This window comes from Plectrocnemia conspersa, unplaced genomic scaffold, assembly GCF_051122295.1.
Source record: "Plectrocnemia conspersa isolate PC_06_02 unplaced genomic scaffold, ASM5112229v1 ptg000014l, whole genome shotgun sequence".
NCBI lineage: Eukaryota > Metazoa > Arthropoda > Insecta > Trichoptera > Polycentropodidae > Plectrocnemia > Plectrocnemia conspersa.
The window spans coordinates 26,712,487-26,727,469 of NW_028277178.1; the positions used below are offsets into that span (position 1 = coordinate 26,712,487).

A 14,983-nucleotide genomic window follows, 5' to 3' on the forward strand; every position below is an offset into this window, starting at 1 on the left:
AAATGTCAAGCGCAATGGTTACCTTTTGTATAAATGAAAAATGGTGATTGTTTGCTTTCAAAAATCACAATTAAAAAATCGAAAATGAAGTATCATAGATAAACATAGCTTTTAAAAATAAAATATTTATGCCACAGGTAAAAGTTTTTATTTTTATAAATTTTTCGTGAAGCTGATACAATAGATATGCGTCTATCCTGCGTAAAAACTCCTATCTAATAATATTCGACAATTCACCTTGCAGATTCACTTTTTCAAGGCGTGAACATATTTCGTTGATTGAATAATTAAGCGATACAATTATTGTCATTAAATTATTTCTACGATCTCTGTAAGAATGTTATAGCTAAAGAAATTTCCACTAAAGATCTCGGAATCACTTTTGAGAGCAAGTGGAGATTCTCTATATACGTAAACGACGTCTGCGAAAAATCTTTCAAGATGCTCGGCTTTGTTATGAGGAACGCGATTCACTTTGATAATTTGTCAGTTACACTATACTTTATGACACTTTAGTTAGCAGGATTCTTAATTTGATATCTATATTTTGGACTTTTTCTTAATTAAAAAAATCAGAACAGATTCTTAAGATCAATAAAAGCATTGAAATCAAGCGCGTACGGTGAGATACATTCCCTTTCGTTCGCTCGCGTGTTAACTAAAGAGAGTGAGTGAGAGATAAGAGCGTGGTTACATGCGTTCCGCATGCCCATTTGTTCTCACTCACTCTCGTCACTTAACACGCGAGCGAGCGAAAATAAATATATCTCACCGTACGCGTCTGGTTGAAATACGATTCGCTGATAAATCGCAAAAAATATATATTGCTAAGCATTTCTTCCAACTACTGAATGCTGCCGTCGATAATCCAAATATTCTTGAAAAGTTTCAGTTTTGGTTTCCGAAACCACGATTGCGTCCTCGGGAGCCATGGCTATCGCCATCCGGCTATACGTTAACATTGCACATTTTTAATGTCAACTACGATGAGTTGGTCCGGTTATTATTATTTTATAGAATAAAATTATTATTTCTTCACTTATATAATAAAACATTTTCTTAATAATTTAAATAATAATAAAAAGCTCTAGGCTCTAGTTATATATTCCAATCCCAACTAGAAACTTTTCACAACTCATTTTCAAGTTTTGCGATTCTCGAGCCACTAAAACGCATACACTTAGTTTTTTCTTCAAACTCACACATATAAATTTGTGTGTGTGGGTACACGTTTTTCAGTGTTTCTCTTTTTTTTACCGCGAAGCGTCTGTCAAAGCAATGCAACATCGGAATTAAGTTGCGGAGTTCTTGGAGCGTTAATCACCGACCGTGCCCGGTCTGGTGGATTTTTATCAACTTTTTTTAACACACCCCACTCTTGTATTGTAATAATTTTTCAGCAATGCCGTTTCTTGCCCCAAACGGGGCACGTCCCTCTAGTGGCCTCACTCGTGTGCCACAAAGGAGCCGGGGTTTGCATTATTCGCAATTTAATTAGTCGGTGGAGGACGTGCAAAGTAGTCTTGATGAAGTAGATATTAAAAAAAGCTTCGAATTTAAAAAATGCAGAAACTTTAGGTCTTAATACTGGCAATATTTAGACTTATATATTATTTTTTTAATTAGTATTTTTTAAGGACAACATTATAATTTATACGGTTTCGGACAATATATATGCTGAAATAAAAGCTTCATTTCTTAAGTAAAGTGCCAATATTCAAGTAACAAATAAAAATACGTGCTACGCGAAATATATATATATATATATATATATATATATATATATATATATATATATATATATAATATAATATATTATTATAATATATATTTATATAATTTGTAAAAGGAGATAATCTTAAAAATATAAAAAAATAAACTATGAAAAATAAAAGCCTAATGCAATTATATAAAGATTTTTTTGCTAAAATTTCATAAAAAATTGTTTTTAAATGAACAACGGAGATTATATTTCATTAAGTTATGTTTTATTAAATTAAAATAAATATAAAACTAATAAATGTAATAAAACCTAAATAACTTGGTTTACGAGCAAAACAAGCAACTTCTTCAATTAATTTTGACTTAATAAACAAGATTCAATTAATTTTGACTCAGAACACATTGTGTCACTTTCTCTCTAAATATGTCGATAATTTTTAGACTTAAATTTTGGAAAAAAAATTGCCATTTAAAGTCTTGTCTATTGTGGATATTATTCCAGCTCATTCTCCAGACCTTGCGGACAACTTACTGAAGGGATTCAGGTGCATTAAGGTCAAGTTTCTTCTCGAAAGTTAACCTTATATTTTTCAAGACGTGAAAATATTTCGTTGCTTAAATAATTAAGCGATGCAATTGGCCCACTAACATTCGCATCTGTGATTCATCATAATCAGATTTTTTACTGATACCGTTACACAGATGCACATATATGTTATAGTATCAGTAAAAATTATCAACGTCACCATTCTATTAAATGTGTAATTCAGATAATACCGTTTCAGCGTATATATACCTATACACCAACCCTCATTTTTTTCAAAGTGATTCGTTACTATTAATGCATACCATTTAATACGCATAGATACGCAATATCGTTTTTACATTTCAATCAAGATCCAATCATACAAATAAATAAAATTATAAGACCCTTCTAGCAAGTTTTTCGTGACTAATTTCGTCATCTATTACGGGTAATCTTGATAAATTTATTTTTATAATATATTTTTTTAATCTAATATCAAAAACATACAAAGAATATAACTGTATAAACATTGTAGAGGGTTTAATCAGCTGCACAGTCAACGCTAAAGTCATTCAAACGACCTTATGAAAAGAAAATATCAACTCGTTTTGTTAAAAGTTTTAATAACAATGTGAAAATACACAATACCAAAACAGAATTTTTGAATAATATTTTTACAGACCGCTTACTTGCTAGCACATTAATCACTAGTAAGCACCAGAAAAACTACTCTTTTGTGCGTAAAATATGCGAGATAGACAATGCGTCTAACCTGCGTAAAAACCTCTCACTTCACTTTTTTAAAGCATGAATATACTTCGTTGGTTAAATAATTAAGCGATACAATTGGCTCACCAAGATCCGCATCTGTCTCAAATCAAGATTATAAAATATATGACACTTTGTCACATGAGCGAACGATGAAACTATCACATGATTCAAGACGATCAGAAATGAGCTCAAGCAGCAGACGGCATACGAGGCAAATCGAGAGAGACCTGCATCTACACGAGAGATATCAGCGAATCGTCCAGAGTACATCACTTCTCCACCAACTTCTGCACCAGCACTCAATCTACTACACTATTTCTCTACTGTAGTAAATAATACATAATAAACAAATAAACTGTAAGTTTTCAATTTATAGCCAAAATAAATTTTGGCTATAAATTTACACCCCTTTGACCTCCTAACCCGAAAACAGTTTATATTAAATTATAATAATTTATTTCACAAATATTATTTTAATATGTATAAAAAAATTGATTGATCCTGTTGTCTCAAGAAAATCCCCTGATAGTCATAACACACAAAAAAATAAGACGTGGTTACTTTATCGCTGTAACATAACCTAAATCTAATCTCAAAAGATGTTTTATTACAGATAGGTGCGCATTTCGAATATCCGATTTTAGAAAACGACGTCAAAGAAAGGAGGAGTTGGGAGAATTTTTATGACACTTTACGAGTATGAAGTGGCAGGGCGCGCGCACACACCGGTGAACGTATAAAATCAAATGACTGCCCGAAGGCAAAAGTATTAAAACATGATCGTCCTTAAGGACCCGCCCAGGGGAAGACATGCAATCTGCCGTTGTCAGCAATCTGTGCAGCCAATCTCGAACGGAAAAACGTGTAAAATGACGGGCGTAGGTGGTCGGGTTCTTTCTCTCCTGTGCCCCGAGGCTTAAGGTGAAAATAAACTCAGAATCGGTTTCCTTTGCTACACTGTTATATTACACACTATAAACTTAACGCCGATAGCTCGCTCGTGGCCATATTGTTCCCCACAGTGAAGACCTGATCAATCTTCAGGCACTTTTTATTGCGATTTGCCTCCTTTGCCGACCCGGATGCAGTATTAAAAATTTCGCCGTTGTCAATAAAAGCACGGAGCGTCAGTATATTGGGTAATAAGGACGACTATGTGCGTTTGGTTATCACAAACCTAATAAGACTCATATCTAATAATAATAGTATGAATCACGCACAAGCATTTTCCGAACGCATGTAGCATAAAAAAAATAGACTAGCGTCCATGATATATCAGTATTTTAAATATCGTCTGTTTTTTGGGCCATTCTTTACATACATATTATATAATTGATTACGAATAAAATTGTCAACGGTCGCAAAAGAGCCGGATAATACTCAAAACGCATAGTAGATAGCAATAATCTAATTAATTTTTAATCACAAGAATTTATAAAAAATATTTTTAATTATTTTATTTTTTTGGTAATTGTATATTTCTAGAGAAAATATTCTGAATTATTTATTATTTTATGATAATCAAAATTATTGATTTTACTATAATGTACAAAATACGAAATGCTGTTAAAAATAATTTTAGGTGTCTGGAAAATTATAAAAATATATACAAGAAGTTGATTTTTTCCTATACATATAATATATTATTTATAAGCACACGTTGTTTATTATTAAAGAATTCTGAATATCTAATATGTACAACTAGTTTTTATTTTTAGAATATTTCGAGACAAATGCAAAATACTGATTTTTTTCATGCTTGAGAAATATAAATGTTTTTCAAGAATAATCATAATATTTTGTTGCTAAAGATTTATACAAAAATTCTAAATGGTTAAAGTAATAGTAATAAATCTGCTAATTTCACAGCTCTATTCAGAGCAGGTAGTTAACAAACAGCCAGAAATTTTTAATTAACACTTCGAAAACATTGTTTGACAACAGTTTTATGACTGATAAAAATAATAATAATGTATTATATAAACCAATGACTTAAGAATAATTATATTATTAAGATTATGAAAATGATTCATTTGCATATAATATTTTATCATTTTAAGCAAAACACGAGAGAAAACATTATATAATGAAAAATGACATGCATTAAATATTTTAGTCAGAATTATGATAATATCCCAAAGAATAATTTTAAATAAAAAAATAAAAAATTAAGTTCTTTAAGTTATATTTTATGTTTTAATTATTAACTATAATTGAATTTACGTACATAGATAGTTATACTAATTCTTCGCAGATGAATTCATAAAAAATATTTGATATATACAAAGATATTTATATATGATAATAATATAAATACATATAGTATAAAACATATTTTATTTTATATATCCAAGTTTCTCAAAAAATATACATAAATCCTCAATAGATGAGAAACAGCATGTACGACTCAAAAAAACAACCAGTTATTTGGAAAGGACGCGTTCTTTACAATACATTCTACCCAGCGCACATTACTATTGTTATTCGACTCTTTGGTTACCAATCGCTGAAATGGCCATATAGAGCGTTTATTTTTTATAAAAAAACATCTCGTAGGTGTGTCCAAGAAGCGACGAAACTAGCTCGCAAATATCCTCATCTGTTTTTCGCCAGAGCTATATCAAACCTGCATTATAAAAGATGTGATACTTGGTCACAGAAGAGGAGACGCCACAGAGTCATGGCGGCAAACTGTATTGACACGAGAGACATTAGCGGATTTTCCGGATTACATCACAAAAACACATCACGATAGATCACAGCCAACATTTCTCTATATAAGTTATAATTTATATAGGTTAAAAAAAGAAACTGTCAGTAGATTTTCCATTGTCTATTTAGCTGCTAATTCACATCCCTGTGGTTTTAAAACCGGTAACTTTCATTGCTAATTTATTTTTTTATAAAAATTAAAAATGTGGAAAAATCTGAAACACTACACTTTGGATGAAATGTTTTTGATTTTTCAACGGTTTTCCAAGATATACCAAATATCACTGATTAATATCAAAATTGATTAACTAAAAACGCGCCATAGCATAAAAAGTGCGTCGTTGGTCAGAATTTAGTGCCGTCTATACTGGTTTTCTTTATCAGTTATTTTTATCTATTTAGTTTATTTTTATGTCACTACTTATCTGTATATCCTGTTCAAACTCGTTTTAAGATTTCTATGAGCTTGTTTTCTTCAAATAAATAAAAATCTTATTTATGTACACTCCAATCTAAGCAAATTGACACAGGTCAAGCACATACAAAATGCTCCCCTCCACATTGATCTTAAATTGCGCTTGTACGTTATGAAACATCTTAAATATCTCCCTAAATCTGCACGTTTATCTCACAATCACTCTATATTCAAATATGAAACGAGCGTCAAACATGCAGCACAACAGGTAGCCAAGCATAATAAAGCACTTTAAATGCAATAACTTCACGTTTCATCCCATATGCTGTGTATATTTCCTGCAGCGCCTTTGTCTTTTGCAAATCGATGTTTCGTTTATATGACTCTGTGACAGTTACAAGAGGATTGGGAGATCTCTATCGCTCCAGCTACCCCACTACCTTCTACGGGGGTTGGAGAGACACAGTAAAACACCGACACGACGGTATAAAAAGAAGAAGCCATTTACGTATTTTTGATTGCCTTCGATATAAATAAGAAGACGGCGCAAAAAGGTAAACATTGTTTCGGCATTATTGCAAGTCTCGGTGGAAGCGAGTAAAAAGCTCGATAAAAAGCTCCGCAGTAGGCTTTACGACGGATCCAAGGTTTTACTCTACAGTACAACCAAACAACAACGCCCACGTTGTTGTATTATTAAATTGTTATTGCGAATCGGAGCCAATCAACGTTTTTGCTATCGGCCTTGATTAGATTCTTTGCGTGGGAGTGTTTTCGATATTCATACTGATACAATATTTAGTCTTATGCGTGTTTATGGCTCAATAATAAAATAAATTGTTGTGAATTTCTGTACATGTATTGTATGGTTAAAAAGTAACCAGCCCGAGTTTTTTCTAAAAAAATATTCTTCATTATTAAAATTAAAATTAAAATATCATACATAGATATACTGGTAAATTAATAAATCTTTATTTCTATAGGGTCCGTCTCTAAAGGCTAAATTTGTCATCGATATAACGATAAAAGCTTGGCACATTGTGTGTTATTTATACATATATTGAAAACTGGCATTGGATTGTGTTTTTGTATCCCCCAAGGTGCAATGCTAACGGTTGCCTTTCTTTGCACAAGGGTGCTTTGAGTGTTGCAATAAAGCTGCATCGTTGCGTTTGCGGTGACGATTCACACTCGGCTCCAAAGTGGATTTAAGACATTGTGGCAAATGCATTTGCGTATGTGTTTTTAACGGTAGCCGCGACCTAGTTCTGAGGTTTTATTGAGGCTTAGTCTGATTGGAAACCCACAATTTAAAGCCATTTCATAGGTACATAATGTAGTTTTTAGTCTGCCAATTAATCATATGCCTCGCTTGAATCTTTAAGTGTATTAAAGTTTTATTACCGCATACATGAACACATTTTGGAGGCGTGTTCAAGAAGCTATGCAATTTGTACGAAAATATTGTGAGATATTAGCGAATCATTGAGAGAACGTCACGATGACAATCTCAGTTACTCAACCAGCCTCAACACAAATTGATACACTATTTTTGCTACTATGATAAATTTTACATATTAAATAAACTGTTATCTATTATCTTTTCCAGTTTTTTTCATTTTATGAAAAAATCAGAAACTAATAAAAGATTCAATAAATTATTTCCTGAATAATTTAACAGCAGATAAAAACAGAATATTTTTTTATGGAAAGCAAGGGAAAGGTTAAAAATAAAAAGCCAATTAAATAAAAAATACAGGACAACGACAGGAAGTGAAATAGAAAATTAAGAAAATTTTAAACATGCTTATTCAGTCCCTCCATTAATGGTTTCGTTGATGAACTCCACAATATACTTTTTATTGTAATTTAAAAGTACAAAAAACAACACATATGTAAATTGCGAGTCATCGCTCGGAAGGGAACGATCTAGATGAATTTTTTTGCTGCAATAATGGTTTTAATTTATTTTGCTGTAACCAAACTTCTTCAGATAAATAACCGACTGCATCACAATCATTGTTACGCGATCCTCAAAAATCAATAGTTAAAAAAATACGTTTTATTAGCATTTATACGGTTTGATCGACATTAACCTCAATCTTTATACTAAATATGTATTACATGCTCACGTTTAAAACGTACCTGGTTCAGTCAAATCTAACATATATGTGCATTAAATCGGAAGCACTGATAATGTTTATGTATTATAAAAAAAAACTTACTTTTCGGCCTCGGAGCTCGTCGACGGGAATTCAAAATTTGAAGATTTCATTACGAAAAGTGTTTTATGATTATTTATCTAATTTAATCAACGTATTCTTATAATCCGTAGTTAATTTGCACTCCGATTATTTTTATATTTAGTCAAATCGAACAATCAAATCAAAATTATAGTCGCGTAGCAAAATTTTACTAATGAATAATAATTATTTAAAACCGTTGCCACGTTACTGTCGGCCATTTTGTTTTATTTTTCATTGGTCGACAACAAAAGAATACATTAGCGTAGGCTCGAAAATCACCGTGCCAACTCTATTTTTATTTTTATTAATTATAATTAAGTATATTTCTTTTGTTTACCTGATTAATCCATGTATGTATATATTTATGATTTATAAATTCTTATACTATTTTAGATTTTTTAAAAGAAATCTCGCACGTGTTGCTTTTGCTTTCCATCACGAGCAAAACACCTTTGAAGAAAAGGCTTATTGTTCGCAAAGGGCCATAACACGGCTTTGATTGCCCACCGACAAGGATCGCAGGATACGTCGTAAAACGGCCCCGGAAAATAAAGCTTTCCACACACACACACTCACTATCGTCTTGTGTGTTATCTCCGAGGTCCTTGGCTACATCCACCTTATCTTTAGAGCTCGTTCCCGAATTCCCAACGAGCGGGATGCGGACCGGAAGACGCTCCACGGTGTTCAACTCTTGCGGGAGCAATAAACGTGCGAGCACCTAAATATGGTCATGACACCGCAACACTATCTCCCTTTGTCTCGGCTCGCGTGTCGTAGGACCACATCCTAGACAAGGCCTATATCGCACGGGAGCGTATCGTCTCAATTGCTACGAATTTCCCTTTTTCCGGGTTCGTCGGTAGCAAAGATGGGAATAAACGTAATCGTATATAATAAAAGTTTGCCGACCACTGACACGTTCAAATGTGTATTAGTTTTATCGCGTTAATAAATCTGCATTGATTCCTTAGCTATCTCAGTTAATTTATCTTCACTTGTCAATACTAAAAATCTTGGGGTGTGGTATAAATCGCGTCGATTTATCAGCTCTTGCAGCTCTATTCCCCTGAGGAATTCCAAATTCCTGGATTGCAACGATTCGACATCAAAGACAATAATTATTAGTCTTCGTCAACATTTTTAGTAGTATCGCAAACTTATCGCAAGTTTAGAACAAGTCTGTCAAACCTTAAGTAAAAATATTACCGTTAGTAGGGTCTGCAAATCCTTGAAAATAACCAAGACATTTTTAATTGAAATTAAATAGGGACTATAAACACAAATAGTGAAGATACATGTTATTAAAATTAGAAAAAATATAGAATAGAAAGAATTTAAATCTAGTTTTTATGAGACCTCTGTGGTAGTTCGACGTCGCTTAATAAATTAGATATAGCTATTAGATCTTAATAAATTGAATGGTTTTTATCTGTCAATGAATATACATATGTATCTAGATTTTACGAAATTCATTGTTGAAAATAAGTTTCTCAATTTTGCGGCAAAATATGATCCCTTTCACTCCTTTAAATTATAGTTACAGCAAAGATATTATAGTAATATATTTTTAAATTTTTTGAAATCTTGAAATTGACGGAAAAAATCCGCACTTATTTCATCAGCTAACTTTCATATGATGTTTGCAACTAGGTAAATATTTAAATTAGCTAACGTTGATTTAAAGAGCTTTAGCTTCTTTTTAAATTTATTCATATGATATTTATTCAATATTATGTCGCTAGTCTTTTTAAATTTTAAATTCAACTCATTCAAATGGTAAAAAATAAAAAGCATTGTTCGTATGTGTGTACTCTATAGACTCGAAAACTACTAAACCGATTTCGCTGAAAATTTCACAGCTTGTTGTTATTAGGGACAGCAGTGTTTAGAGATTGAATGAAATGCGATATGTAACACTTGTTTTTATAGTGTTGTCAGACTCAAACGCGCTCGCGATATTAACAAAATCAATTCCGCACAATTCAATTCAATTTTGATTGAATTCATGAATTGATATTGAGCTTTAATTGTATTTATTTAATTTATATACATATGTATATACTTAACTTTAGCAATAGCAAATATTGCCAGGTCTGCTAGTCAGTAATAAATGCAAGATCTGATAAAAAAGTAAGATCGTGCATTTGATTTTCTTGTGTCAAACTTGACAATGTCTTTAAAAAAATAGGTAATTTTTTCGAATGGCAAAAAGCAAATCGCCGAATGAAGCATCCATTTCACTTAAGAAATAGCGAAACTTACGATGAGTTAAAGTTCTATTACCTCCTCGAATGATGTTGGCGAATTTTATAACTACTTGCATGGTAATAATATGTCGTAAAAACTTCACACAGAGGGTCTCCTGGTGAATTATGCAGTGCTTTGTAGAAAAAAATAATTTATTGTTTCAATAGTGTGGCTTTGGCTCCATCAGTTACGATGCATGAGCATTTGTTATATCCTCCAAACATCATAACAAAGTTTTGCACTCTTTCAATGATATTAACGTCTTTAGTACACTTATTTTAAAATTTAAGACTGTGAAGTTCTTCATTGATACTGAGATAATGCCAATGTCTCAGTATTAACTTTTCAGCTAATTATTACGCCATTTCCACCCTCACAACTCCTCACTATTACATCATGACTAAAAGAGTTTTTTGCTTTCAAGAAACATTCATGGGCTGAAATAATGTATTTGGATGATTTGTTTTGCCCATATTAAATATATATTAAGATATATAGAAACATGTCGCTAATTCTCATCTACTACTTTGTGCTATTCTGGTAGTTGATAATCGTTTGTGCGTGCAGCATATTGTCTTCATCTGATAGAATCAACACCATTCTGTATTATAAGGCCGTCGCGTAGGATTTTCCCATAGCCGTGACGTCACGGTCCAACGGTATAGAGCGCGACGGTCGGCGGCGGCCAGAACTAAACCGTCCGTTGGCGCGCGACGCGTCAGATTCACGTGCGCGTGTTTATTTACCAAAAATCGGTTAAATATCGCAGTTAACCATTTATCCGTGTCGTCGTGTGTTATTCAGTGTTATTTGGTGTATTTGCAACCATGGTTTATACGTGTTGTGTCCCAAATTGCAACGGAAACTACAAGAACGGCCCCAAAGTCAGCGTCTACAAATTTCCTCGAGATGAAGCGACTAAAAACAAATGGATCCGGGCGATTCATCGAGCACATTCTGCTCCTACTCGACATTCTAGGGTACGTATTGTTTTTACACATATAAGTGCTTGTTTATATTTTGCATGTTGATCGATACACACACCTAACCTACAATATAATGGATCATAACATAACATAGGTATGCGAGCGCCACTTTACCGAAACGGATTTCAGACGAAATAGTGAATATTATGACGAAAGAACCGGACGTCATCTGAGCGTTCCCTTGGACAAAAAAGCATTGAAAGAATCAGCAGTTCCGACGAAGCTACCCAATTGTCCAGATTATCTATCTGCTTCGGCTTCTACTTCGACCAGAGAGAGTGCAGAAGAGAGACGCACGCGTATCGACAATTCCAATATAGAAGCTGCAATTGCCAACAGCTATCGTTCCAAAGCTAAATATGATAGTAATAGAGTATTTTCCAATTTTAATCAATTTATTGTTTGTCTAGATAGCCATAATGTCGACGAGGAGTGGACCATAGTCAAGAAAAACGGCCTGGTAAAATTTATTTTAATAGAAGACGTTCCAGCCCCCGTCATTACGCTCTCTGCCGTATTTAGCCAAAACTTAAAATTAACATTATATAAAAACAAAACCCAACTAACTCGCTTAAATAATAAACAAATCCCATTAGCGTTTCAAAATATTAATGATGTAATTGAAACATTAAATACTTTTAAATCTTCTCACCAAAATGTAAACGAGAGTTCCGTCGATGACAATATTCAATTGATCCTCGATACGTTAGCATCGACTCGTACATTAATAGATGAAGATAAGAGGAAATATATCGATTTTTAAGTGAGCAAGTAAAACTTTTCAATTGTAAAAAAAATCGTTATAGATATTCACCTGATTTTGTAATATTTTGTAGCATTTTGTTCTCAATATCTCCCCACGCATATAGATACATCAGAAGCTTTGATTATATGATTTTACCTCATCCGACTACAGTTCATAAAATTTGTTTAAAATATAATACCGATCCTCAGATTGAACAAAATGAGGCAAATTTTTTAACTTATATTAAACAAAAGTTTCATTTTTTAAAAGATAGTGATAAAGTTGTTAGTTTAATGATTGACGAAATTTATATTAAGCCATATTTTGATTATAAAGGGGGAAATATTGTAGGTATGGCTTATAACACTGAAGAAGCAGCTAAATCTGCTCATGTATTTATGTTACAAAGTTTGCTTTCTTCGTTTAAAGAAGTTGTGCATATTTTACCTGTAAAAACGATGAAAGCAATGGAATTATTTAACTTCATTAAGAGAATTGTAGTCGGTCTACAGAATATAGGATTTAATGTAGTCTGTGTCGTAAGTGACAATAATTCTATAAATCGTAAAGCGATGTCTTATTTTGCTTCACCTCCTCAAGTCAGTATAGTTTACAAACATCCTTGCAAAGATAATGCACCTTTGTTTTATATTTTAGATTCTGTTCACGTATTGAAATGTATACGAAATAATTGGATTAATCAGAAAGATACCGATCAGTCGATTAAGTTTCCATCTTTTGAAAATGTAAACGATGATACTTTATCTGTAGCTTCCTTTTTAAATGTGAAAAAATTGTATCAAATGGAAAATAATCAACTTGTCAAATATGCTCACACATTAAATTTAAAATCTCTCTCACCTAGTTGCTTTGAAAAACAAAATGTAAAATTAGTATTAAATATATTTAACGACAATGTTATACAGGGACTGTTAGAAATAGGTCAGCAGCATAATTTATCTAACCACCGATCTACTGCTGAATTTATTAGATTAATAAAAACTTGGTGGGAAATAGTAAATGTAAAAACACTGCACAAAGGTGACAGATTTAGAAATCCTCTTCAAAATCCTCTCGTACCTGCCGAAGAAAATTCAAAATTTTTAGAAAAATTTCTAATATGGTTAGATTTTTGGAAAGGATTAAATGTAAAATGTAATAAACTAACCAGAGAAACGCACGATGCAATTTCCCACACGACACACGGGCTTTTACAATTAAGTGAATATTGCAAGGCAGAATTAAATTTCAAGTATTTGCTTCCAGGCAAAATTCAGACAGACAATCTTGAAGCCCGTTTTGGTAAATATAGGACGATGGCAGGTTCTCAATATTTAATTACAATAAGACAAGTGTTTGAAGTTGAATCCAAAATTAGAATCCAAAATTTATTGCCATTAACGTTAACGTCTGAAAAATTTGGAAATATTAATTTAGAAAATAGTATAGAAATTGATAATGAACCTAACGTAGAATCAACTAATTTTATGTCAGAAACAACAGACTTCGATTTAATTTATACTGAAGAGGATTTTAATATGATTCAACCACAGTTACCTATATTTACATATTTAGCAGGCTATTGTGCAAGAGTAGTACTAAAAAGAGTTAAGTGTGATATTTGTAAAAAGTTTTTAGTTTTAGACAAACATTTAAATTTTGCTAATTTAGAAGAAAATTTCAATTTTATTAAAAATGTTGATAGAGGCGGTTTATTGTATCCGCACTCTGATTTAGTAAATGTAATTATGCTAAATTACATTACAATAAACAAATTAATTAGCACTAATCATGAAAATAAGTTTTTAAAATGTAAAGCTCAGAGGGAATTAGTAATATGTTTAACGTTAAATACAGTCGAAGAACATGATTTCTTTCTATCGGAATTTTATTGTCCATCATTGAAGCATACCGATTTTAATATTTTAAGGCTATTAATAAAAACATCTACAAATATATTTTTAAACAATTATATGAAAAAGAAAAATAACATAATATCGATTAATTCTGATGGAAAGAAAAGGAGAAAATTAGAAACACTCACCTCGGGTAGTTAGTTTTAAGATTTTTTTATTTTGTAAATATGTTGGGTTTTGTTTTGTATCATACCAATTAATTTTAATTAGACATATGTCAACTTACTTTAAAAGAGATCAGCTGAGCTGCAAAAAAGATATGTATTCAAATATTAATTTGTATGTATAAATATGGCAATGATTGACTTAATGTATTCACTTTTCCAGATCAAAACAACAATAGATTGAAGTAGCGATTCGAGAGAAAGCTGTTATATGTCAAATAAAATTCAAGTTTTATAAGTGAAATGGACAAAAGTTATATTTATAAACAAATTATCTTGAACTATAAGAATGAAATTTATGTTAAGACCATGTACTAAAATTTGTTATATGTTTTATGTAATTGAATATGTAAACTCTTATCAAATAAACAGTGAAAAAGTTTTTTCATTAACATACAAATAAACTAGAATTTTCGGACATTCCTTAAATGTACTTTGTTTTAATTATATTTTTTTTATTGACCTATTTTTAAAAAATGTTCTGATAATTTTCAAAACTAGTAATAAAAATCATAAATGAAACCTTGATT

General features: G+C 31.7%; 1 long non-coding RNA gene across 1 annotated transcript; it reads left to right on the top strand.

The window, feature by feature from the left end:
- Positions 1-11,228: 11,228 nt before the first annotated feature.
- Positions 11,229-14,360, top strand: LOC148226637 (uncharacterized). The gene is made up of 2 exons (XR_015812327.1): positions 11,229-11,622; positions 11,723-14,360. It is a non-coding gene; the product is annotated as an uncharacterized LOC148226637 (long non-coding RNA).
- Positions 14,361-14,983: the final 623 nt, after the last annotated feature.